This window comes from Oryctolagus cuniculus, chromosome 11 (assembly GCF_964237555.1).
Source record: "Oryctolagus cuniculus chromosome 11, mOryCun1.1, whole genome shotgun sequence".
NCBI classification, from domain to species: Eukaryota; Metazoa; Chordata; class Mammalia; order Lagomorpha; family Leporidae; genus Oryctolagus; species Oryctolagus cuniculus.
This window is the reverse complement of record NC_091442.1, coordinates 102247448-102271254: the sequence shown is the minus strand read 5'-3', so window position 1 is coordinate 102271254 and position 23807 is coordinate 102247448. Positions and strand designations below refer to the sequence as shown.

The 23807-nt window shown below is 39.0% G+C and overlaps 1 protein-coding gene across 23 annotated transcripts in view; it reads left to right on the top strand.

Moving 5' to 3' along the window:
* The window catches only part of ANKS1B (ankyrin repeat and sterile alpha motif domain containing 1B), a 1216905-nt gene that overhangs the window by 654323 nt on the left and 538775 nt on the right, over positions 1 to 23807 (top strand). The window lies entirely within an intron of this gene.

Here is a 23807-nt window from a genome sequence, read left to right as displayed (position 1 = left end):
CTCCCTCTCTCTCTCTGTAACTCTGCCTCTCAAACAAATAAATAAATCTTTTAAAAAGATCAGGAATAACATTTATTGAAGATATTCTAGGCATTGTGTGTGTTTTTCCATGCTACCTCTTCACCCTCTGGCAATACTCTGACCTACGAATTATTTTATGCAATTTTCACTCACGGAAACTGAAACTTGAAGAGGTTGCTTAAGAACAGAGACTTCTATTCAAACCACCATGATTCTTTGACCTCATCTGCAGGGCCCCCTTAATTTCTTTCCAGGGTCTTTGGCCCAAACGTCAGAATGCACTGACTTAGTTTTTAACCAGCCTCTATGCATATTTCTAGAGTTCAGCTAGCCTCAATTGTTTGCTATGTTACTCATGCTGATGACTCTGAGTTCTGTATCTCTTAATCTGGGTCTCTGCAACTTTTGTATTTTTTTATTGGTTACCTTTCCTTTTTTTTAACTTTTATTTAATGAATATAAATTTCCAAAGTACAGAATATGGATTACAATGGCTTCCCCCCCATAACGTCCCTCCCACCCGCAACCCTCCCCTTTCCCACTCCCTCTCCCCTTCCATTCACATCAAGATTCATTTTCGATTCTCTTTATATACAGAAGATCAGTTTAGCATACATTAAGTAAAGATTTCAACAGTTTACTCCCACACAGAAACATAAAGTGAAAAATACTGTTTGAGTACTAGTTATAGCATTAAATCTCAATGTACAGCACACTAAGGACAAAGATCCTACATGAGGAGTAAGTGCACAGTGACTCCTGTTGTTGACTTAACAAATTGACACTCTTGTTTATGGCATCAGTAATCACCCTAGGCTCTTGTCATGAGCTGCCAAGGCTATGGAAGCCCCCTGAGTTCACTGACTCTGATCATATTTAGACAAGGCCATGGTCAAAATGGAAGTTCTCTCCTCCCTTCAGAGAAAGGTACCTCCTTCTTTGATGACCCGTTCTTTCCACTGGGATCTCACGGAGATCTTTCATTTAGGGTGGTGTTTTTTTTTTTTGTTTTGTTTTTGTTTTTTTTTTTTTTGCCAGAGTGTCTTGGCTTTCCATGCCTGAAATACTCTCATGGGCTTTTCAGCTGGATCCGCATGCCTTAAGGGCTGATTCTGAGGCCAGAGTGCTGTTTAGGACATCTGCCATTCTATGGGTCTGCTGTGTATCTCACTTCCCATGTTGGATCATTCTCTCCCTTTTTTATTCTATCAGCTAGTATTTGCAGACACTATTCTTGTTTATGTGATCCCTTTGGTTCTTAGTCCTATCATTATGATCAATTTTGAACAGAAATTGATCACTGGGACTAGTGAGATGGCATTGGTACATGCCACCTTGATGGGATTGAATTGGAATCCCCTGGTATGTTTCTAACTCTACCGTTTGAGGTAAGTCAGCTTGAGCATGTCCCGAATTGCACATCTCTTCCCTCTCTTATTCCCACTCTTATATTTAACAGCGATCACTTTTCAGTTAAGTTTCAGCACTTAAGAAGAATTGTGTATTGATTACAGTGTTCAACCAAAAGTATTAAGTAGAACAAACAAACAAAAAAAATGCCAAGAGGGATAACATATTAAGTTGCTCATCAACAGTCAGGGTGAGGGCTGATCAAGTCACCTTTTCTCATAGTGTTCATTTAACTTTAACAGGTTTCCTTTTTGGTGCTCAGTTAGTTGTCACCTAACAAGGAGAACAAGTGGTATTTGTCCCTTTGGGATTGGCTTATTTCACTCAGCATGATGCTTTCCAAATTCCTAACAGGGATCACTTTTCAGTTAAAATTTAAACACCTAAGAATAATTGTGTATTAATTACAAAGTTCAACCAATGGTACTAGAACAAAAAAAAAATACTAAAATGGATAAAGTATTACATTGTACATCAACCCTCAGGGCAAGAGCTGATCAAGTCACTTTTTCTCATAGTGTCCATTTCACTTCAACAAGTTTCCCCTTTGGTGCTCAGTTAGTTGTCGTATTAAGTTACCTACTGGACTACTTGACATCTCCACTTGAAAGTCTAATAAGCACATCAGCCCTTATGTGTCCAGAACTGAACTTCTGATTCCCACAGCCCCAAAACTTGTTCTTCTTACAGTTTCCCCCATCTCACTTAATAACAACTCTCTCCTTTTCACTTGCTCAGAACATCCTTCATACCTCTGTCTTTCATACTCCACCTCCAGTAAATCAGCTGGTTTTGTTATTTGTGTCTCACAATATAACAAGATCTAACCACCTCTCACTAGCTGAACATCTAGTATCCAAGACCAGACCACAGTCTCCCCCACCTGGATTATGTAATAGTCTTTTAGCTGATTTCCTGCTTCCAGTTGGTCTTTCCCATAGCCTGTGCTCAACAGTATTGCCAGAGTGATCTATTGCAAACATGTAAGAGTTCTCTCCTGCAAGCTGTCCAAGGCTTTTCACCTCGTTTATCACTGAAATGCAGCAGGTTTACATGAACTGACCCTGCTACTTGGTTGACTTTATCCCTTACCACTCTCTTTTGCCCACTTTGCTCCAGTCATGTTGATCTTGCTGTTCTTGAATTTTATTTTTTTAGACAGGCAGAGTGGACAGTGAGAGAAAGAGACAGAGAGAAAGGTCTTCCTTTTTCCGTTGGTTCACCCCAAAGTGGCTGCTGAGGCCGACGCGCTGCAGCCGGTGCACCATGCTGATCCGCAGCCAGGAGCCAGGTGCCTCCTCCTGGTCTCCCATGTGAGTGCAGGGCCCAAGCACTTGGGCCATCCTCCACTGCACTCCCGGGCCACAGCAGAGAGCTGGCCTGGAAAAGGGGCAACCGGGACAGAATCCGGTGCCCCGACCAGGACTAGAACCCGGTGTGCCGGCGCCACAAGGTGGAGGATTAGCCTATTGAGCTGGGGCACCAGCCTTGAATATTCTAATTACAGTTATACATCAGGAACTTTCCACCTGCTATTTCTCTGCCTAGGATGATCTTCCTCCAGGTAGCTACATGGCTTCCTCCTTCACTTCCTACAGTTCCCTACTAAAATATTACTTTATCAAAGATGTGTGCCTAAAATAGCACTTCCTTTCCTCAAAACACACCCATCTCCTTTATCTATTTTTCTCAGTTGCATTTATTATTACTGAACATATTATTACTGAACATTTGACTTATTTTCTTTCTTTTTGTTTTATTCTTGCCGAGTGCCTAGAAGATACAACAGTGTCTAGCATTAGGTTGAACCATGTGAAACAAAGTTTTATAGTTCAAATAGAGTTCAATATCATCATTTTCATGCTTTGACTTAATTAGTAGATTCCCAATAAACACTTATTTAATTGATGAATAAATTAAACTTGTGACAGCCTATTTCCAAAGTCCATGTTCAATCTATATAATTCTGGCTCTCTGCTAATGAATTTGCTTTCTGGAAGAATATTTCCTACTTTCAGAAGTTATTTTATTTGTTCAAGGATATGAAATTTTGTATATTAGTTATGGGCATTTGTATAGTCAGGAAAAAATAATAAAAGTGGGCTTGTGCTTGCTGTTTGTTTTAAAGTTACCTACCAACATAGAGTATTTGTTCTTTGCCCCTTAAGAAGAGCCAGACTAGATGAGTCAGATTTGAACTCTGAACAATGCCCTAGTATTCAGCTACCTGACTAGATGTACGGCCTTCATGCGGCCATGGCACAGCTTTCCTTCCCTGTAAGAACATGACTCAGGTTTTCCTCTTGTAACTGAAGATTCACAAGAAAAGAAATATTCATTCTATTGAGATGGTTAACTATTAGCTACACTTTGCCTTGGGATGGATTTGCTTTCAAATCCATTAAAATATAGCTTGCAATATATGCTAAAGTAAATAATGCCCAGTGACATAACAGATAAACCCTCAAATCTCAGTGGATCAGTAGTATCGTAATTTCAACTCTTATCCATATTGCAGGTCAATGCAGATTAAATGGAAGATTCTCTTCTCATGATTTATTCAGGGACCCAGACACCTGCCATTGTGTAGCCCCACTTTTCCTTAGGTTCTTAGGATCCTCTTAAATCATTCAGTAAATGATAGTAAAGGTCTTCTGTGGAAAGGTTTGTGTTCTGGGTCATGTATTAGTCAGGGGTCACTAGAGGAACAGAACCAATAGGGTTTGTGTGTGTTTTTCCTTAATTGTTATTTCTAAGCAGTTCTGACAGTTAGAGAAAACTCCATCTTGTTCCTATTTTTGTTAGTTTCAAGAACTTATTTCATAACATTCAGCTGTAGTTTAAAAAGATAATCAGCATTTGTCAAAAGATGAAATGCCTATTTTTTAAAAAAGCTATAGATTACATGATTCCATTTATATGAAGTGTCCAGACTAGGCAAATCCATAGCGACAGAAACTGGATTAGTAACTGAGGGGTGGGAACAGGGTAAATGAGAAGTGATTGCTAAAAGGTTTCTTTTTTATATGATGGAAATGTTCTAAAATTAGATTATGGGAATGATTTCACAATTCTTTAAGTATACTGAAAATCATTGAATTATGCACTTTAAGCAGATGGATTTTTATGGTATGTAAATTATATCTCAATAGCCTTTTTTCTTATAATAGAGCTTAATCTAGTTCAGTTAGCTTTTCCAATTGATGAAAGTTTTGAGACTGCTATTAGTAAAGCAGTCACCTGGTAAGTTAAAAGACATCTATCAAGGGTCCGCACTCCTTTAGGTACTGTGCTGAGTCCTAGAAATAGATACACCAGGAAGACCCTGACCTTTGCCTTCAAGAAGCTTACAGGCTAGTGAGGCAGCCAGAGTTGGTTAAAGTACAATATTCTGTTCCTTAGATGCTAACACTTAGGTTAATACAAGGTAATGTTCTTATAGAACAGAAGAAAGGCCTAATAGTACATAGGTATTTCTAAATATTTAGGGCAATTACATTTTCTACATCCACAATACACTTTCACTTCCTTATTTTCAAGAGAACTGTACTTTTCACATTTATGCTTCAAGCATTTCCCTTCTCTATTTAATTAATGTATATACTAACAAATATGTCAAGTTGTTAGATATTGAAAGATGGTAGCATAAATAAAGGACTGTACTCTATCATGCAAAAAATATAAGGAAACAAACTATATTTGGAGAAATTTCTTATTTTTCTGTCTCCCTCCATACTAGTTAAATAAATATTAGCTGTGGGAGCAAACAGATGCCCAAAATTTTAGTGACTTAACATGATATAATTTTTTCTTGACTATGTAAAATCCAAATGATAGTACCTGGATGCAGGTGTCTATTCAGAGCCTTTGGAATACTCAGACTGTGGCTTCCAAGCTCAGTCAGGGAGCTGCTAGTCAGCTGGCAGATGGGAGAGTAGAGGACTGCATGGGAGGTTTTCCTGGCTCAGGCCCACACACGGAGAGGAGACATGACTTCTGTTTGCATTCTCTTGGCCAGATTGCTACCCCAACATCCCATCTAAATGTAGGGAGTGGGGCCAGCGCTGTGCCGTAGTAGGCTAAGCCTCCTCCTGCTTTGCCAGCATCCCATATGGGTGCCAGTTCAAGTCCCGACTGCTCCTCTTCCAATCCATCTCTCTGCTATGGCTTGGGAAAGCAGAGGAAGATGGCCCAAATGCTTGGGCCCTGCATCTGCATAGAGACCTGGAAGACACTCCTGGCTCCTGGCTTTGGATTGACCCAGTTTCAACAGTTGCAGGCATTCGAGGGATAAACCAGTGGATGGAAGACCTTTCTCTCTGTCTCTCCCTCTCTGTCTATAACTCTACCTCTCAAATAAATAAATAAACAAAATGTAGGGAGGATGAAAAAATGTAATCACTGGATAGATAACTGCTCCTACCATGACAGAGGATCTAATGTATGCAAGGGAATATAAATATTTGGAGGACAATTGATTTCTGACACTCTCACTTGAATAATTTTTTTCTGCCACGCAGTGTAGAATTAAATCTATGGATTTTTATTACTTTCATCAGTTTGCTTGCAAACCAAGTGAATGTGCTGAATATGATCACGAAGCATGTTCAAATTATTCTTTGAGTTGATCAGAGAAAAATCTATTGTTCAGGCTACCAGATGAGACTTGTTCAAAAACAGTCTCTAGGGCAGAATTTCTCAATGGTCTGTTCCACCACATAAAATGTATATTTAATCTTAGAGTGATGCAGAACTAACATTTTTGTATGAATTCTCACAAGACCCAATACCAATAATGAGTGACTCATACCAATTTGAAGGCTCTTAGTATCATGAACTAGATCCTGAAGCTTATTTTACATGTTTTTTTCCCCAAGCCTTTGAACAATACTGGGAACTCAAAGAAAGGTCTTCTGTATCACGAGACCAAAAGTAAAAAACTGAACACTTTACCAACCCCAAAATGCATTTTTGATTCTACCTTCCTTATTTCATATAGACACACAGATTCAAACCCTCCCATTTTATATCTTACATTTCTCTTCTCTTCGAAAAAGTATCCTTTTAATGGCCCAATCCTCTCCCAAAGTCCTACTTCCAAACATCATTAATATAGGAGGTTTATTAGTTCTTGATGAGCTCTCTGTAGCAGGCATGTTTTGTCCTGCCATGAGATGATACGGGAAGAAGGTTCTCACTAGGTACTAGCTCCATGTTCTTGGGTTTCCCAGCCTCCAGAACCATATACTCAATAATAAACCTCTATTCTTTGTAAGTTACCCAGTCTGAAGTATTCTGGTATAGCAACAGCAAACTAACCAAGACAGCAAGCCTGTTAAGTAATTGTGACGTAGACAGTATCCATTTTTTATATTCCTACAGTTCTGGATCTAGGACAAATTTGTCCATCAGAAAGTTTACTTCTTGATTAACTAGTCTAGAGTTCTCATGAAAGCATCATCAAGTTCATTTTGATTTTTAAATTGGTATTATTGACATAATAAGCCAGTGCCACTCAAAATTATTTCCTTTCTTTTCATGGAAAATTGGGATTGGAAGTGAATTTGGCAGGGCAGTTTAGCTATATGAACCTGCGCTGGAAGGTATTTTAGATACCCACAATAGGATCTTTCTATTTACACACTCTTCTTACAAGGAGATGTTGACATTTCTCCCATAAAGAGGTGAGATTTCTATTTTTTACTCTTTATATGGCCAATGACTATAGCAGAACTAACACTTAGTGACCACCAAGGCTGAGTCACAGGAGGCAATGTTGATTATACCTGATTCTCTTGGAAGATTGACTTCTAGAACCCAGATACCATAATGTGAAGAACCCTGACAGTCATATGGAGAGGCCACATGTGGCTCTAATTATCCAAGTGAAACCTTGTTGAAAATCAGCATTGACCACTAGACATATGAGTGGACTCCAGCCCCACCCACTGAAACTGCATTTAAAGTATTGTTTTATAAATAGCAATAGATGCCTAGAACAAATTTGAAACCCAGAGATATGTGATCTCAGCATAATATCCTACAACACATGCTGGTAGCTTTTCAACAAAGTAGCAGGCAGAAACCAAGGTGACACAGAAAAATGTTAGTGACAAGCTAAAGGGCTTTAAAAATTTTGGTGAAAGTAAAGAAGGCCAAGTGTTAGTGGAAGCCTAAAGCATCTTGAGTAGACTGGCAATGGGGGTTTATACCCAAATCCCACGTTTCTGAAAAATATATTCTGGATAAAACATCCCTACATTAGACTAAAAGAGGCAGACAGAATACAATATATAAACAGACTTTTTGGGTCCTAAGCTTTTACAAACAGAAAGCAAGAATAGGAATTTTCCTTGTGTGAAAAGAAGTATTATTCAGAGGGAGGAACCAGGAGTATCTGCGCAACTTCAATGCAATAGTCTGACCCTAATCAAGAAGCTGGCAACTAGTACCCAGCTGGTTTCAGAATGTATATGGACCAATAAATTCTTTGTACCTTCCACTCTCTCTCTCTGTAATGTAAGTGCCTATCTGGTTACCTATATATATATTGGGTATGCGGGGAATAAATAAATGGACTTTTAAGTTTTTAAGTATTTAGACTGAGAGGAATGGCATGCAAGGACCTGTTTCCCAAAAACTTCACCTGCAGACTGTAATCTATACCTTGATTTGATTTTGACTGCGACACCCTGGATTTCAAATTTAGATTGTAATGAAGTTAATATTTAGTATATTTCAGGAAGAATAGGAATGTATTTTATAAAGGGGAGAAATCTAAATTGCTATAACCAGAAGGTGAATTTTGACAGATTGTGTTTTGTACAACAGCCAGTGAAACCTCTTATCCTGTGTGCTCTTCTTATAGTGTGGAGTTTTATACAACTGAAAGATTCTAGGTTCCCTTCTCTGTGGCCAGATGAGGCTGTGACTGTGACATAGGTGGCACTGTGTGACCATCAAGACTAGGTCATAAAAGGCAATATAGCTTCTGCTTGCTTCTCTTGATACACTAGCTTCTGGAACTCAGCTACCATGCTGTGAGGAAGGCAAACAGACACATCAAGAAGTCCCATTGACTTGTTCTGGCAAAAATAACTCATGAAGCTTTTGAGATGACTTCATCCCCAGCTACCACCTGACCACAAGTGTATAAGAGATCCCCAGTAAGAACCTCCTTACTGAACCCATTAAACAACCACAACCATGAGAAGTAATAATAAAATTATTGCTTAAAACACTGAATTTTGGAGTGATTTGTTACACAGCAATAAGCAATTGGAAGAGAATCTTACAATAGTTTTTCATATCATTTTAAATTAGAAGGTATATGACTAGTTGGAAAATTACACAACACAGTCATGTGCCACATAACAATGTTTTGATTGACAATGGACTACATATACAATGGTTGTCCCATAAAATTGTAATAGAGCAGAAAAATTCCTGTGCTTCTCTGTTTAGAAAAAAAGGAAGTACTTAAAATTGTATTACTACTGCCTACAATATTCATTTCAGTAACATGCTGTGCAGTTTCATAGCCTAGGAACAATAGGGTATGCCATATAGCCTAGGTGTGTGGTAGACTATATAGCACCTAGGTTTGTGTGAGCACAGTCTATGTTGGCAGAATGACAAAAGCACCTAATGACATTTAACAGGATGTACCCCCATCATTAAGTGATATAGGATTCTATTAATCTCATTATATAAGGTGATACAGAGATATTGTCATGGTCAGTGATAGCACTTTGTAATAAGTAATGGAATAGCAAATACATTGTACAAGTATGTGAGCAACCTCAAAAGATTATTGAAATTTTATAAACAGAAAACATTTTGAAGCATATACTACTTCATTATTAGTAGTGGTTTACGATAAAGTCACTAAAATAGCATTGAGAAGGAATAAATATAAAGGTTTCCTCCTTGTAGACAGTTATAATGTGGACTCCCAAGATGTATATATGTTCCCATTTTCTGCCAGTTAGTAAAACAAAAGAAATTCCTTTATTTAGTTCAAATTTTGGTAGTAAAATATTAATCAAGATGATAATTGTCTTTGCTAATATAGTTCTTTGTGTAGGGAACATTTAGAAAAAAAATCAGCTATGCCATTATAAGATCTTTTTTAAAAAAATTTATTTACTTGAAAGGTAGTTACAAAAAGAGAGAGAGAGGGAGAGACAGAGATCTGGTCTTCCATCTGCTGGCAGAAACAGAGGGAGAGATAGAGGTCTTCCATCCTCTGGTTCATTCCCCAGGTGGCCACAACGGCTGGGTCTGACCCAGTCTGAAGCCAGGAGCCAGGAACTTGTTCAAGGTCTCCTACTTGAACCATCTTCCTCTGCTTTTCCCAGGCCATTAGTAGGAAGCTGGATAGGAAGTGGGGCAGCCGGGACACAAACTGGCACCTATATGTGATGCCAGTGCTGTAGGTGGCAGCTTAACCAGCTATCTCACAGCACCAGCCCCATCATAAGATCTTAAAGAAACTTTTGCTCAACCATTTATAAGATTCTTATCCTATTACTTACTTTTGGAAGGTACTAGAGAAATAAATAGTAAGAGAAATCTGCTCTGTTCCTATACCTGTACTTAAGCTGGATACTTAAAATTGCTACAAGTTGACCTAACCTGCACTAACTGTGTTCTTATTTTCCATTTGTTGATACATTGGAATTTGGAGCCTTGATCCTAGAGACATTGCACCACCCAGGGATAGCTAACTCCTAGAGATAGCTAATAATTCTCCTATGAGTATGCCTTTGATTTACTCCTACAGACCAACCAATCCCAAGGTCACACTCCCATCCATCTTTATCAAACTCTCACATGCAAAGTCAATATTAACTATTCTAAATTATCCTTCCAAACAACTAGGGACCCCCTCTATAGCCTTGAGCATGCCAAATTATTCAAACTACCCAAGCTTAAACTTACACACGGTACCTTGCCCTGTCTACTCCTTTGTGCAGACACCAATGAAACTCTGGGCCATTCTCAGCCTTCTCTTCTACTTCCTAACTATCCCATAATCTTCCTCACATAGTCCTTTTGTTGCTACTGATCGGTGTATTTAAACTTCTTCTTTCATGACAGTCATTTCTGTGCCTGCTGTCTTACCATATCTGATTAAAACAAATCCAGGTATATTTTTAAAATATGTTTCTATGTGGCCCCAAACTACTGAATGCCTTGCCTAGATTTGTTTTATTGTTTTTTTAAAGTTATGGTAAAAATACAAATACATAAAACGTACAGTCACTTTTAACTGTACAGTTCACTTGTATTAAGTACATTCATATTGTTGTGCATCCATGCAGCCTGTGCACATTAAACAATAACTCCCCCATTTCCTCCTCCCTCCAGCCCCTGGCAACCACCATTCTATTTTCTGTTTCTATGATTTTGACTTCTCTAAGTATAGAACTAAGGAAGATATATGAGAACATGCATGACTGTCCAAAGGAAATGAAATAAGGTTCAGATGCTATTCCTGTCCAATTGGAGTGATGAATGTATTCCCACCTCCCATGCTATAAAATACCAATCTATTTGTTTTAGAAAGCACAGTAGAGTGTACATATTATATTCTTATATTCCTTTTTATTTCTGCAGAATCAATAAAATATCCCTAAATTTCATTTTGTTAATGGTTTTTTTTCTCCTTTTCTCCTACTGTATGAGCTAAAGGTATATAGATTCTGTGATATTTTCAAAGAAACAACTTTTGATTTCTTTGACTTTCTCTTATTCTTCTATAATCTATTTTGTGTATCTTGGCTCTAAACTTTATTATTTCCTCCCTTATGTTGACTTTGGGTTCAGTTTGTTCTTTTTCTAGTTTCTTAATTTGTAAAGGTAGGTTACTGATTTGAGATTTTTTGCTGAAAAAAAATTACTTACTTAAGATGCAGAGAGATAAAGGGCTCCCGTCCTCTGGTTCACTCCTCTCATTCCTACAATGATTAGCAGTCAGAACCCAGGAGCTGGAAACTCAATCCATGTCTCCAATGTGGTTGGCAGGAGCCCAACTACTTGAGCCCTCACCACTTTCTCACATGTTCTACCTTTGCAGGAAGCTAGAATTAGAAGCTAGAGCAGAAATTTAACCACAATTACTCCAATATGGAATGCAAGCATCCTAATTAGCATCTAAACTGCTAGGCCAAATGCCTACCCCTGTTCATTTATAGCTGTAAGTTTCCCTTTTTGCATTGCTTTCACTGTGCCCCCTTAGTTTAGGCATATTGTGGTTTTATTTTCCTTCATCTCTAGTATTTTCTAATTTTCCTTGTGATTATTGTCGCTCCCCCTCTTCGTGGAGGAGCGACACAGGACCCTGCGCTGTTCTTTTGTCTGCTCGGCCCTCCCCGGGTTTGCTGCTGGTTCTTCCCGGGTTGGCTACTATCCCTTCCACCTCCGTGGAAGGGCGGTTCCCCCTGGCCACATTCCCCACTTCCGCAGGGGAGCGGCACACCGCCGGCCGGCTCTCTCGGGGGCTGCACAGGTGTTCCTTCAGCTAGATGTTCCCCTTAGATGTTCCTGGTGCATGCCGTCTCTCTCCTCCTTTATAGTCCTCCTCCGCCAATCCTAACTCGGCTGCCCACACGCCGAGTACGCTGCTCTCCTCCAATCAGGAGCAAGTCCTACAGTTTATTAGCTGAACTGGAGGCAGCTGTGCGGAAGCTATTTTCTTCTCTCCCATCGCCATATTGTGGGAGAGCAGATGCATAGAATAAGTCTTAATTCCAGTAACTCAGTCTAGTCCGGTTTGCTCCCCACAATTATTTCTTTGATTCACTGATTATTTAAAAGTGTGTAATTACCAGAAATTTCTGACTTCCTCAATTTTCCTTCTGTTACTGATTCCTAATTTCATTTCATTGTGGTCTTAGAAGATATCTGACATCTATTTGTCAATTTATTGAGGCTTAACTTGTCCTCTACAAAATGCTCTATCCTGGAAAATATTTTATGTGCACTTGATAAAAATATGAATGTATTTTGGTGAGTAGAGTGTTCTGTATATGCCTATTAAATCCAGTTGGTATATTGTGTTAAGTTCTCTGTTTTCCTACTTGTGTTCTATTTGTTCCATCCATTATTGAGAGGGAGTTTGAAGTTTCCAACTATAATTATAGAACTGTCTATTTCTCCTTTCAATTTCATCAATTTTTGCTTCGTATATTTTGATGATCTGCTATTAAGTACATAAACATTTATATTGTTCTATATCCTTGCTACAGTGAACCATTTGCTAATGTATAAGGTCTTTCTTTATCTCGTAAGCTTTTCAAATTTTAAAACTTTTAGTCTGATATTGGTACAGCCACACATGTCTCATTTGGTTACCATTTGTATCATATTTCCATTTCTACCCCTTCACTTTCAACATATTTATATCTTTAGATATAAATTGAGTTGCTTATAGGGAACATGCAGTTGGACCATATTTATTATCAATTCTGTGGATCTCTGTCTTTGGTTAGATGCTCCTTGACTTACAATGGGTTATAACCAATAAAGCTATTGTAAGTTGAAAATATTGTTTAAAATTCATTTAATACACATAAGGTACTTAACACCATTGCTTAGCAACACAGCAGTGTACTGTAGAATGTCAGTTGTTTATCCTCCAGATTGTGTGATGGACTGGAAGCTGCAGCTCACAGCCAATTCTCAGAATTGTGAGAAAGTGTCAAACCATTTATCACTAACTAGGAAAAGACCAAAATTGAAAGAACAGTTTCCACTGAAAGTGTATTACTTTTGTACCATAATCAAGTTGAAAAATCATAAACAAATCTGTCTGTGCTGATAAATAGGGGCTTATATATGTCATTCTGCTATTGGTTTTCTTATACATTACGGCTTTTGTCCCTTATTTCTTGCATTAATGTTTTGTTTAGTGGATTTTTATAGTGAAGCATTTATATTTCTTTCTCATTTCTTCTTGTTTATATTCTTCAGCTATTTTCTTTGTGGTTCTTATGAAGGATTACATTTAATATCCTAATGCTGTAACACTCTAATTCACTTTATACCACCTTAATTTATATAACATACAAAAACTTTGCTCCTTTACTAGCTCCATTCCTACCACTTTCAGTTGTTGGTGGTGCAAAAGTAAAGTTTTAAAATTTATTTTTATTTATTTAAAGGGCAGAGAGATAGGACCAAAGTTATGGTCCAGCCGGTTAAGCTGCCACCTGAGATGCCAGCATCCCATATTGAAGGGCCAGTTCAAGTGCTGGCTGCTCCACTTCCAATCCAGCTCCCTGGTAATATGCCTTAGAAAAAAGCAGGTGATGGCCCAAGTACTTGGACACCTGCCAACCCTGTGTGATATCTGGGTAGATTTCTGGGCTCCTGGCTTTGACCTGGACAATCCCAGCCACTTGGGGTATAAACCAGTCGTTAAAAAGTCTGTTTCTCTCTTCCTTTCAAATAAGTATTTTCTTAAGAAAAGGAATAGAGATGGAGATGCAGGGAAGGGAGAGAACAGTCAGAGATGTTCCATCTGCTGGCTCACTCCTTAAATGCCTCTATCAACTGGGACTGAAGCCAGGAGCCCAGAGTTCAATCTGTGTCTCCCATGTGTGTGGCAGGGACTCAACTACTTGAACTCTCACCTGCTGCCTCCAAGGGTGCAGAGTAGTAGGAAGCTAGAATCAGAAGCGGAGCCAGAGCTCAAACCCTGGCACTCTGATGTGGGTGTCCCCAGCAGCATTTAACTACTATACCAAATGCCTGCCTGATTAAATCTTTATATGTTAGGTGTCCAAAAACATAAACGAATAATTTTGAATACATTAGTCTCTCAAATGATGTAGAAAAAATATGTAGTATTACAACCTGAAGTTGCAATAATGCTAGCTTTTAGACCAATGATTAAAAAAAATACTGATCTCTTAAATCATGTAGAAAACAAAAGGTGAAGTTACAGCTGATGTTCCAATCATACTAGTTTTTTAATTGCCTGTTTTTCACCTTTACTGAGGTCTTTATTTCTTTGTATAGCTTCAAGTTATTGTGTAATGGCCTTTCATTTTACTCTGTGGGACTCTCTTTAGCATTTCCTGCAAGGAAGGAAAAGTGGTAACAAATTGCCCCTTTTTTTTAAGATTCATTCATTCATTCACTTTAAAGGCAGTTAGAGACAGACAGACAGACACACACACACACACACACACACAGATATCCACTGATTCACTGCCCGAATGACCACAATGGCCAGGAGTGGGCCAAGAAGAAGCCAGGAGACTGGAGCTCTATCTGGATCTCCCCAACCCTTCACCCATCTTCCACTGCCTCCCCATTAGCAGGGAGCTGGCTGGGAAGCAGAGCAGCTGGGACTCAGACAGGTGCTCATATGGGATGCCAGCATCACAGACAGTGTACCACAACGCCAGCCACATGTATTTTTCTTTTTTTTTTTTTTTAATGAGAATGTCCCTCTCATTTTTGAAAGACAGTTTTTCCAGATGTAGTGTTCTTGGGTGACATTTGTTTATTTGTTTTAGCCCTTTGAATATATCATCACACGGTCTTCAGGCCTCCAAAGTTTCTGATGAGAAATCTGTTGATAATCATGTTGAGGATCCCTTACTTATGAGGAGTTCCTTCTCTCTTTCTCCTTCCAAAATCCTCTCTTTGTCTTTTGGCAGTTTGATTATAATATATCTCAGTGTGGATTTGAGTTCATCCTAGTTGGAGTTTATTGGCCCATTCCTGTTGCTCTACAAATTTGGGTAGTTTTCTGGCCATTGTCTCTTCAAATATTCTCTACCTTTTTCTCCCTCTCTTCTCATTCTGAAATTCCCATAATGCATATGGGGTCCACTTGATATCATGCCTTATGACCCTTATGTTCTGTTTGCTCTTTTTTCAGCTTTCTTCTTTCAGTTCCTCTAGACTTGGTAATTCTCATTGTCCTCTCTTCAAGTCCACTGATTCTATTATTTGCCTGTTCCAATTTACCTTTAAATCTTTTTAGTGACCTTTTCATTTAAGTTATTGTATTTTCTGCTCCAAAATTTCTCTTTGTATTCTTTTTAAGATATTTATCTTTCTTATTGATTTTCCATTTTGTTCATATGTCATATTCTGTGCTTTTCCATTACTTTCTTTAGTTTTATGAATATCATTAATTCATTTTTTTTCAAATCTTGTTCTAGTACATTTACTATCAGATATTTCTCAGGGAAGTTTAGTGATTTTTTTCCCTTTAAAGAAGCCATATTTCCCTGTTTCTTTGCATAGCTTATCTTTATTGTTTCATTGAAAACTCAACATTTGCATCTAACAATGTGATAACTCTGATAATTAGCCCCCCCTCCTACTTCTCCGCTTCTTCAGGGTTTATTGGATTTTTTTATTTGTTTGTTTTTGTTTTTTTGTTGTTGTTGGCTGTGTCTGGGGGATCAGCTTTAAATATAAACTTAAATAAGGTCTTTTGTGAACCTGAGCCCTCTCTTTGGCCTGTACAGTGACTATAATTTCAGCTGTCCATGCAGTTGTTTTGAATGTCCTAGGCTTCAATCTCTAACTCCCAAAAGGGTAAAAAGATAAAAATGGAAGATAAAAAGAAAAGGAGAGTGATGGCCTTGAAAGTCTCTTAATAGTCACTTCAGACAGATGGAGAAGGGGCTTACAACAATGGGGAGAGATGTAACAACAATGACTGGTGCCTCTTTGCCCCATCAGAAGTAGCAGTTAGTGACCAGAGCACAAATCCAAGATTTTTTGTTGTTGTTTTGATTTATTTTTGGCCCACAGACTGTGCCAAAACTGCTTCAAGAATAGGTCCATAGCTGCCTATCATGGGGTTAAAGGACAGAGAATGAGTAGGTGCTAATGTGACAGGAGCTGAAATTGGCTAAATTTAACTAACTTACTATCTGAGCCTTCCCCTGGAAATTTCAAGCATTCCATAGACTCTGGAGTTCCAAAATAATTATATCAGACAGATGCTTCCAATGTAATTGTTGTCTAAGTGGAGAGACAGAGTTCTGGTACTCCCTACTGTTCCATCTTCCCAGAAATACCTATTGCCTGGCTTTTAAAATGTTATTCCATAAACACTGATTAAGGTTTCTGAAGAGTGTCCTGTTTACATGTCCATTGTCTGTTATGTTTGGCAAAGATTTAATCCCTGCAGGATGGGCATTGTGACACAGTGGATTAAGCCGCTGCTTGAAACACCTGTATCACATATCAGAGCGCCAGTTTGAATCCTGGCTCCTCTGCTTCTAATCCAGCTTCCTGCTAATGTGCCTAGGAAGGCTGCGGATGATGACCTAATGTATTTCAGTTCCTGCCAATCATATAAGAGGCCAGCATGGGGCTCTAGCTCATGACTTTAGCCTGGTCAAGTCCTGGCTAATGTGGGCATTTGGAGAGTCAGCTAGTGAAAGGAAAGTTCATTCATATTCTCTTTCTCTCCTCCTCCCTCCCTCCCTCCCTCCCCCCTCCCTCTCTTTCTCTCTCCCCCCCATCCTGTCTTTCATATAAAGAAATATTTCATTAAAAATGTACCTCTTGTGATAGCTTTGTGAAATTAGACAGCAGCATTCTTACTACAAGCATCAAGGGTCATTGTGTATGACTACATTATGCAATCTATTTAAAAGAAATATGCAATCTATCTGAAGGAAAACTTAGAAATCTCTGAATCTTCGGTGTCTGGTTCACACAAGAAAATCTGCTTGTTACACAAATTATCTAACATTAGGAGCTCTAGTTCCTAATTTCCATTCTTTATCCCAGGTTAGTTGTCTTGGGACTATTGACCCAGTTCCTTCCAGTCATTTGCCTAGCCCATTTTGAGGTATTCTCAGGTAGGCATTGAAAATCATTGATTTCATCTCCTAATAAACAGACAAAAGAAAGAATACCTGATAATCTGGAAGTTTCACAACTGTATATTCTATTAGCCCTCTACCCCACACAAATATTTGAATGGGTAAGTATGGACTGCTGTACCATCTCTGAAGAAATGTAACACTTCTAATTAATAAATTCAACTGTTACCTCCATCCATTACCTAATCTGTCTTTGCCCTCATCATGATTCACCCTATTTTTCTACCAACAAGTTCTAGCAGGCCATGTTATTGGGATATTTTTATTCATCTCTTCAACAACTCTAGTTTTAAGTACCTGTACTTTTTAGCACTTAGTAGTTACTCAGTAAGTACTTGTTGATTGATTAAGTGAATAATATGCACTAGTAAGTACTCAGAGAAAACACTCAACTAATAATTGATGTCATGACCTCTTTTCTCAATACTTTAGCTATTTAAACTGAACGCCTGTATCAGGCGTATGATATCAGGCTGTATGATAGAAACTAGAAATACTAATTTAAAGAAAAAATTTATCCTTGTCTCAGGAACATTTCGCTTGGAAGATAGATACACAAATGATTATGTTTCAATGAGCAGGCACAAAGATAAAAGTTTTCATAGATTATTAGGGTTGCAAAAAGAGTTACTATTTAACCAAGTCCTCATGGGGAAGCAAGCAGGGTTTGATGAAGCTGGTGACCAATGAGCTGGATCTAAAGGAGAAAAGGTAACTAGGGTAGCAAGCAGCAGCATGAAGGGAGCAAACCAAAGGCATTCTGGGGAGAGGAGACAGCTAAACTAAAGCCAGGGATCAGTAAATAATATGCTGATTGGGAATGCTGCAAATGGCTTGAATTTACCAATATAAAAAGTACAAAGCAAGAAGTAGTGGGTGTTATACAGGAAAAGGAGGCACAGACTGTGAAATAGAAGAGAATACTTTATCCTTTAGATCTGTGTATTCAAAACTCATTTGGGGACAGCACCATCATTTTTTTCTTGTCTGTTAATAGATTTGTAGTTTTTATTTTCTGTATCTTAAGTAATATCTGTAAAATCATGAACACCTACTCTGGTTGATTTATTAAAATACACATGAAAATAAATATTGGTAAAATAAAATTATGATAAAATGTTATTCCTTGAACTACTTAAAATGATACCACTCTATATTTTAGGAATATTCATTTGGATAATGAGGCGTCACTGAGGAATTTTGAGACTGGAATGACATGATTAGATTGACATTACAGGCCGGCGCCGCGGCTCACTAGGCTAATCCTCCGCCTAGCGGCGCCGGCACACCGGGTTCTAGTCCCGGTCGGGGCGCCGGATTCTGTCCCGGTTGCCCCTCTTCCAGGCCAGCCCTCTGCTGTGGCCAGGGAGTGCAGTGGAGGATGGCCCAGGTGCTTGGGCCCTGCACCCCATGGGAGACCAGGAAAAGCACCTGGCTCCTGGCTCCTGCCATCGGATCAGCGCGGTGCGCTGGCCGCAGCACGCCGGCCGCGGCGGCCATTGGAGGGTGAACCAACGGCAAAGGAAGACCTTTCTCTCTGTCTCTCTCTCTCACTGTCCACTCTGCCTGTCAAAATAAATAAATAAATAAATAAATAAATAAATAAATAAATAAAAATAAAAATAGATTGACATTACAGTGGACCAAGTGCAGAAAGTAGTTTGAGTAAGTTAAGGCTAATGGCAAGGAGACCAGTTAGGGAACTCTTATACTTGCCAAGGCAAATCATTATAAGAACCTGAATTAGGTGTTATTTCTTGTATTCTCCACATAGTACCTAGGTACAAGCCTAGGTACTAGAGAATCAGCAATTAATACAACTGATGAAAACCTTGCCCTCATAAAATTCACATTCTATTGGAGAGGGAGGAGACAGATGGTAGGAAGCAACAAATGTATGTAATCTCAGAAGAATGAAGCAGGGAAATGGAAATGATACATTAGAGAGTAACTGATTGGAGGAGGTAGGAGCCAGTGAGGAGTCAATGGGGTAAGAGCTGGAAAGAATGACTTCTTGAAATCAGGGATCAGACTTGGCATCTCCAAGGCAGTAACATTTGAACTGAGACCTCAGTAATGAAAATGAGCCAACTATGAGTGGGAAAGAGTGAAGCAATTGCATTTTAGTAACATTTAGGAGAGGGGCCGGGGCTGTGGTGGAGCGGGTTAATGCCCTGGCCTGAACTGCCCATATGGGCTCCAGTTCGAGTCCCAGCTGCTCCTTTTCTGCTATGGCCTGGGAAAGCAGTAGAAGATGGCCCAAGTCCTTGGGCCCCTGCACCCATGTTGGAGACCCGGGAGAAGCTCCTGGTTCCTGGCTTCAGATCGGTGCAGCTCCGGCCATTGCAACCAATTGGAGAGTGAGCCATCAGATGGAAGACCTTTCTCTCCCTCTCTCTCTCTCTCTCTCTCTCTCTCTCTGCCTCTCCTCTCTCTGTGTAACTCTGACTTTCAAGTAAATAAATAAATCTTTTTTAAAAAAGTAACATTTAGTAGATAAAACCAGATGGGTCTGGGGTCAGCATGAGTGAGACGGAAGAATCAAGCACTGCCTTATTTTACAGTTACGTCTTCAAACTCCGTTAGTTAACACAACTGGCCCTCTGTCAAGCTCCGTCATAGGCTTCTTTACTTTAACTCCAGTCTCTGTTAATCAACTTGATTTCTCTGTTACATGTTTGAAATTGTAGCTATCTTTTTTTTTAATTTACTTTTTTTTTTTTTTGACAGGAAGAGTTAGACAGTGGGAAAGAGACAGAGAGAAAGGTCTTCCTTCCATTAGTTCACCACCCAAATGGCTGCTATGGCCGGCATGCTGCGCCAATCCAAAGCCAGGAGCCAGGTGCTTCCTCCTGGTCTCCCATGCGGGTGCAGGGCCCAAGCACTTGGGCCATCCTCCACTGCCTTCCTGGGCCACAGCAGAGAGCTGGACTGGAAGAGGAGCAATCGGGACAGAATCCAGCGCCCCAACTGGGATTAGAACCCAGGATGCCAGCGCCGCAGGTGGAGGATTAGCCTAGTGAGCTGTGGCACCGGCCAGAAAAATTTACTTTTCACTCTCATTTGATTTAATGCCACAAGTCCTCATTTGAAATGCCTCCATATATTTACCTCCAATGAACACAATAATGGCCCATTCAGTTATCAAGTGATATCACCTATGTAAAATACATTTTTATTTTATTTTTTTCAGTATTTATTTTTGTTTTTGTTTAAACTTTTATTTAGTAAATATAAATTTCCGAAGTACAGTTTATGGATTACAATGGCTTCCCCCCCACATAATTTCCCTCCCATTCACACTCCTCCCATTTCCCATTCCCTCTCCCATTCTATTCACATCAAGATTCATTTTCAATTATCTTTATATACAGAAGATTAATTTAGTATATATTAAGTAAAGATTTCATCAGTTTGCACCCACACAGAAACACAAAGTGTAAAATACTGTTTCAGTACTAGTTATAGCATTACTTCACATTGGACAACACATTAAGGACAGATCCCACATGAGAAGTAAGTACACAGTGACTCCTGTTGTTGACTTAACAATTTGACACTCTTGTTTATGGTGAGAGTAATCTCCCTAGGCTCTAGTCATGAGTTGCCAAGGCTATGGAAGCCTTTTGAGTTTGCCGACTTCAATCTTATTCCGACAGGGTCATAGTCAAAGTGGAAGTTCTCTCCTCCCTTCAGAGAAACGTACCTCCTTCTTTCCACTGGGATCTTACTCACAGAGATCTTCATTTAGGTCTTCCTTTTTTTTTTTCAGAGTGTCATGGCTTTCCTGCCTAAAATACTCTCATGGGCTCTTCAGCCATATCCAAATGCCTTAAGAGCTGATTCTGAGGCCAGAGTGCTGTTTAGGACATCTGCCATTCTATGAGTCTACTGTGTATCCCGCTTCCCATGTTGGATCGTTCTCTCCCTTTTTAATTCTATCAGTTAGCATTAGCAGACCCTAGTCTTGTTTATGTGATCCCTTTGACTCTTAGACCTATCAGTGTGATCAATTGTGAACTGAAATTGATCACTTGGACTAGTAAGATGGCATTGGTACATGCCACCTTGATGGGATTGTATTGGAATCCCCTGGCATGTTTCTAACTCCACCATTTGGGGCAAGTCCAATTGAGCATGTCCCAAATTGTACATCTCCTCCCTCTCTTATTCCCACTCTTATATTTAACAGGGATCACTTTTCAGTTAAAATTTAAACACCTAAGAATAATTGTGTGTTAATTACAGAGTTCAACCAATAGTATTAAGTAGGACAAAAAAATACTAAAAGAGATAAAGTATTATATTGTACATCAACAGTCAGGACAAGGGCTGATCAAGTTACTGTTTCTCATAGTGTCCATTTCACTTCAACACGTTTTTAAAAAACATGAACAAAGCTTTTAAATTGGTGAATTTAAATGAAAACATGTGACCAAAAACAACTACTGACTCCATGTCAAATAAATTAATAAAACCCTAAGTATTTGTTTAATGTGCTTTTAGGATAAACATATTCAATTTTATGTTATAATCATGGCTTCCTTTCGCAGTGTTGGAGATAGGATATAAGAAGCTTTTAATTATGAATGCCATAATTTGCTCATTTGATGCCTTTCTTTTATCTGCAAACCATAGATAATTTTTCTACATAAATATAACCATGAAAATAATATTTAAAACAACCAAATAAAAATGTGTTTTCTTGATATGAACCGAACACTGCATAGTCTAAATTAACTTGCCCTAGTGGCAAATAATCATCTGTTAAATTCAAATTGCAAAGGTATTCTCTGTTCATTTAGGAGCTATTTCTCAGATAAGGATGAGAGGATGTATTTTAATAAATAATTTGGGAGCTTTGATTTCAATGGGAAGCTGATTTTAAAATAGCATTGAATTACTCGCTTGTTATTAGTAATGCTTTTCAGCAAGCCGCTAAATAACACAATGAATGATACTTGATTTTATGTATGATAAATTACTAAGGAAAATAAATTTCATTCTCTTCCCCAAGCTAGACTGTATTCAATGGACACAGCTAAATGTCGCAAATGGAGTTCCCTACTGAAAAGGTCATGAGAGTGACCTTTAAAATTTCAGCCTTCCTTTCTCTCTTTTTTTTGTGAAAATTTATTTATTTATTTGAAAGAGTTACACAGAGAAAAGGAGAGAGAGAGATCTTCCATCCACTGGTTCACTCCCCAGATGCCACAATGGCCAGGGTCGAGGTAGGCCAAAGCCAGGAGCCAGGATCTCCATCCAAGTCTTCCACGTGGGTTCCAGAGGCCCAAACACTTGTGCCATGTTCAGTTGTTTGTTCCAGACCATTAGCTGGGAGCTGGAGATGACCTCTTAACCTATTACACCACAATGCCGGCCCCCTTTCTTTCTGGTTTTCATCAGTGGATCCATACCCTTGATTCTCACAGTTCTTGAAGTTTGCAATTATAAATTTTTCCCAGTTTACATAGCTACAGTGATGGGGAGAGAATGAAACAGAGACAGAGAGCTTCCATCTAGTGGTCCTCAAATGGTCACAATGGCCCGGGCTGTATCAGGCCAAAGCCAGGAACCAGGAACTCCATTTGGTTTTCCCACATGGGTGGCAGGGACCCAAGTACTTAGGCATCATCCCCTGGTTTCCCAGTTGCATTAGCAGGGCGCTGGATTGGGAGAAGAGCAGCTAGAGCTCAAATCAGTGCTCCAACATCAGATGCTAGCATCACAAATGAGTTTAACCCACTGCTAACCCCTCTGTCCATCTTTGTCTACCATTCAAATAAAAAATGAAATTAATCTTTAAGTCTTATGTACCTTAGAGATAGAATAAACCCTTTCTCATAAAAACATTGAGCCTTGGAGAATAGGTAGAAGTTAGGTATACAGAAATGAGTGATAGATATTACAAGACAAGAGAGCAGGCAAAGGCAGGATATAGAGAGCTCCAGATGGCATAGGAGAACTGAGTAGTTATATTTTGATTTTTGGCAGAGATAAGCAAGCAAGAATCATGTAACAGGCTTGCTCTTGACTTACACTTAGGGGAGACATTGTCACAGTCAGTTCTTAATGAAGGCAACTGTGGCAAGTAAAGAATTAGGGCACTGCCCAAGTTAGCTCCTGACTGCTCACTCAAATACAGAAAAAGAAACATTGGAACACAGGAAAAAACTTCCTCTGTGATTAAATTAGTTCTAGTCCTCCTCTACTTAAATCAGTAGACCAGTGGAGGGTTTGTTAAGACATGGATTGGCGGTCCCATCCCCAAATACTCTAGAGCAGGGTCTAAGAATTTGCATTTTTGTTAATTTTCTAGGAGATACTGTTGCTGGTGGTCTGGGGACAACCACTATACTAGAGAACTTCCTTATCCTTTACAATGGCCACTACCACATGTGACTATCTAAAATAAAATTTAAATGCATAAAGTGAAATGAAATTGAAAATTCAATTCTTGATTTACATAAGCTACTTTTCAAATGCATAATAGTCATATGTGGCCAG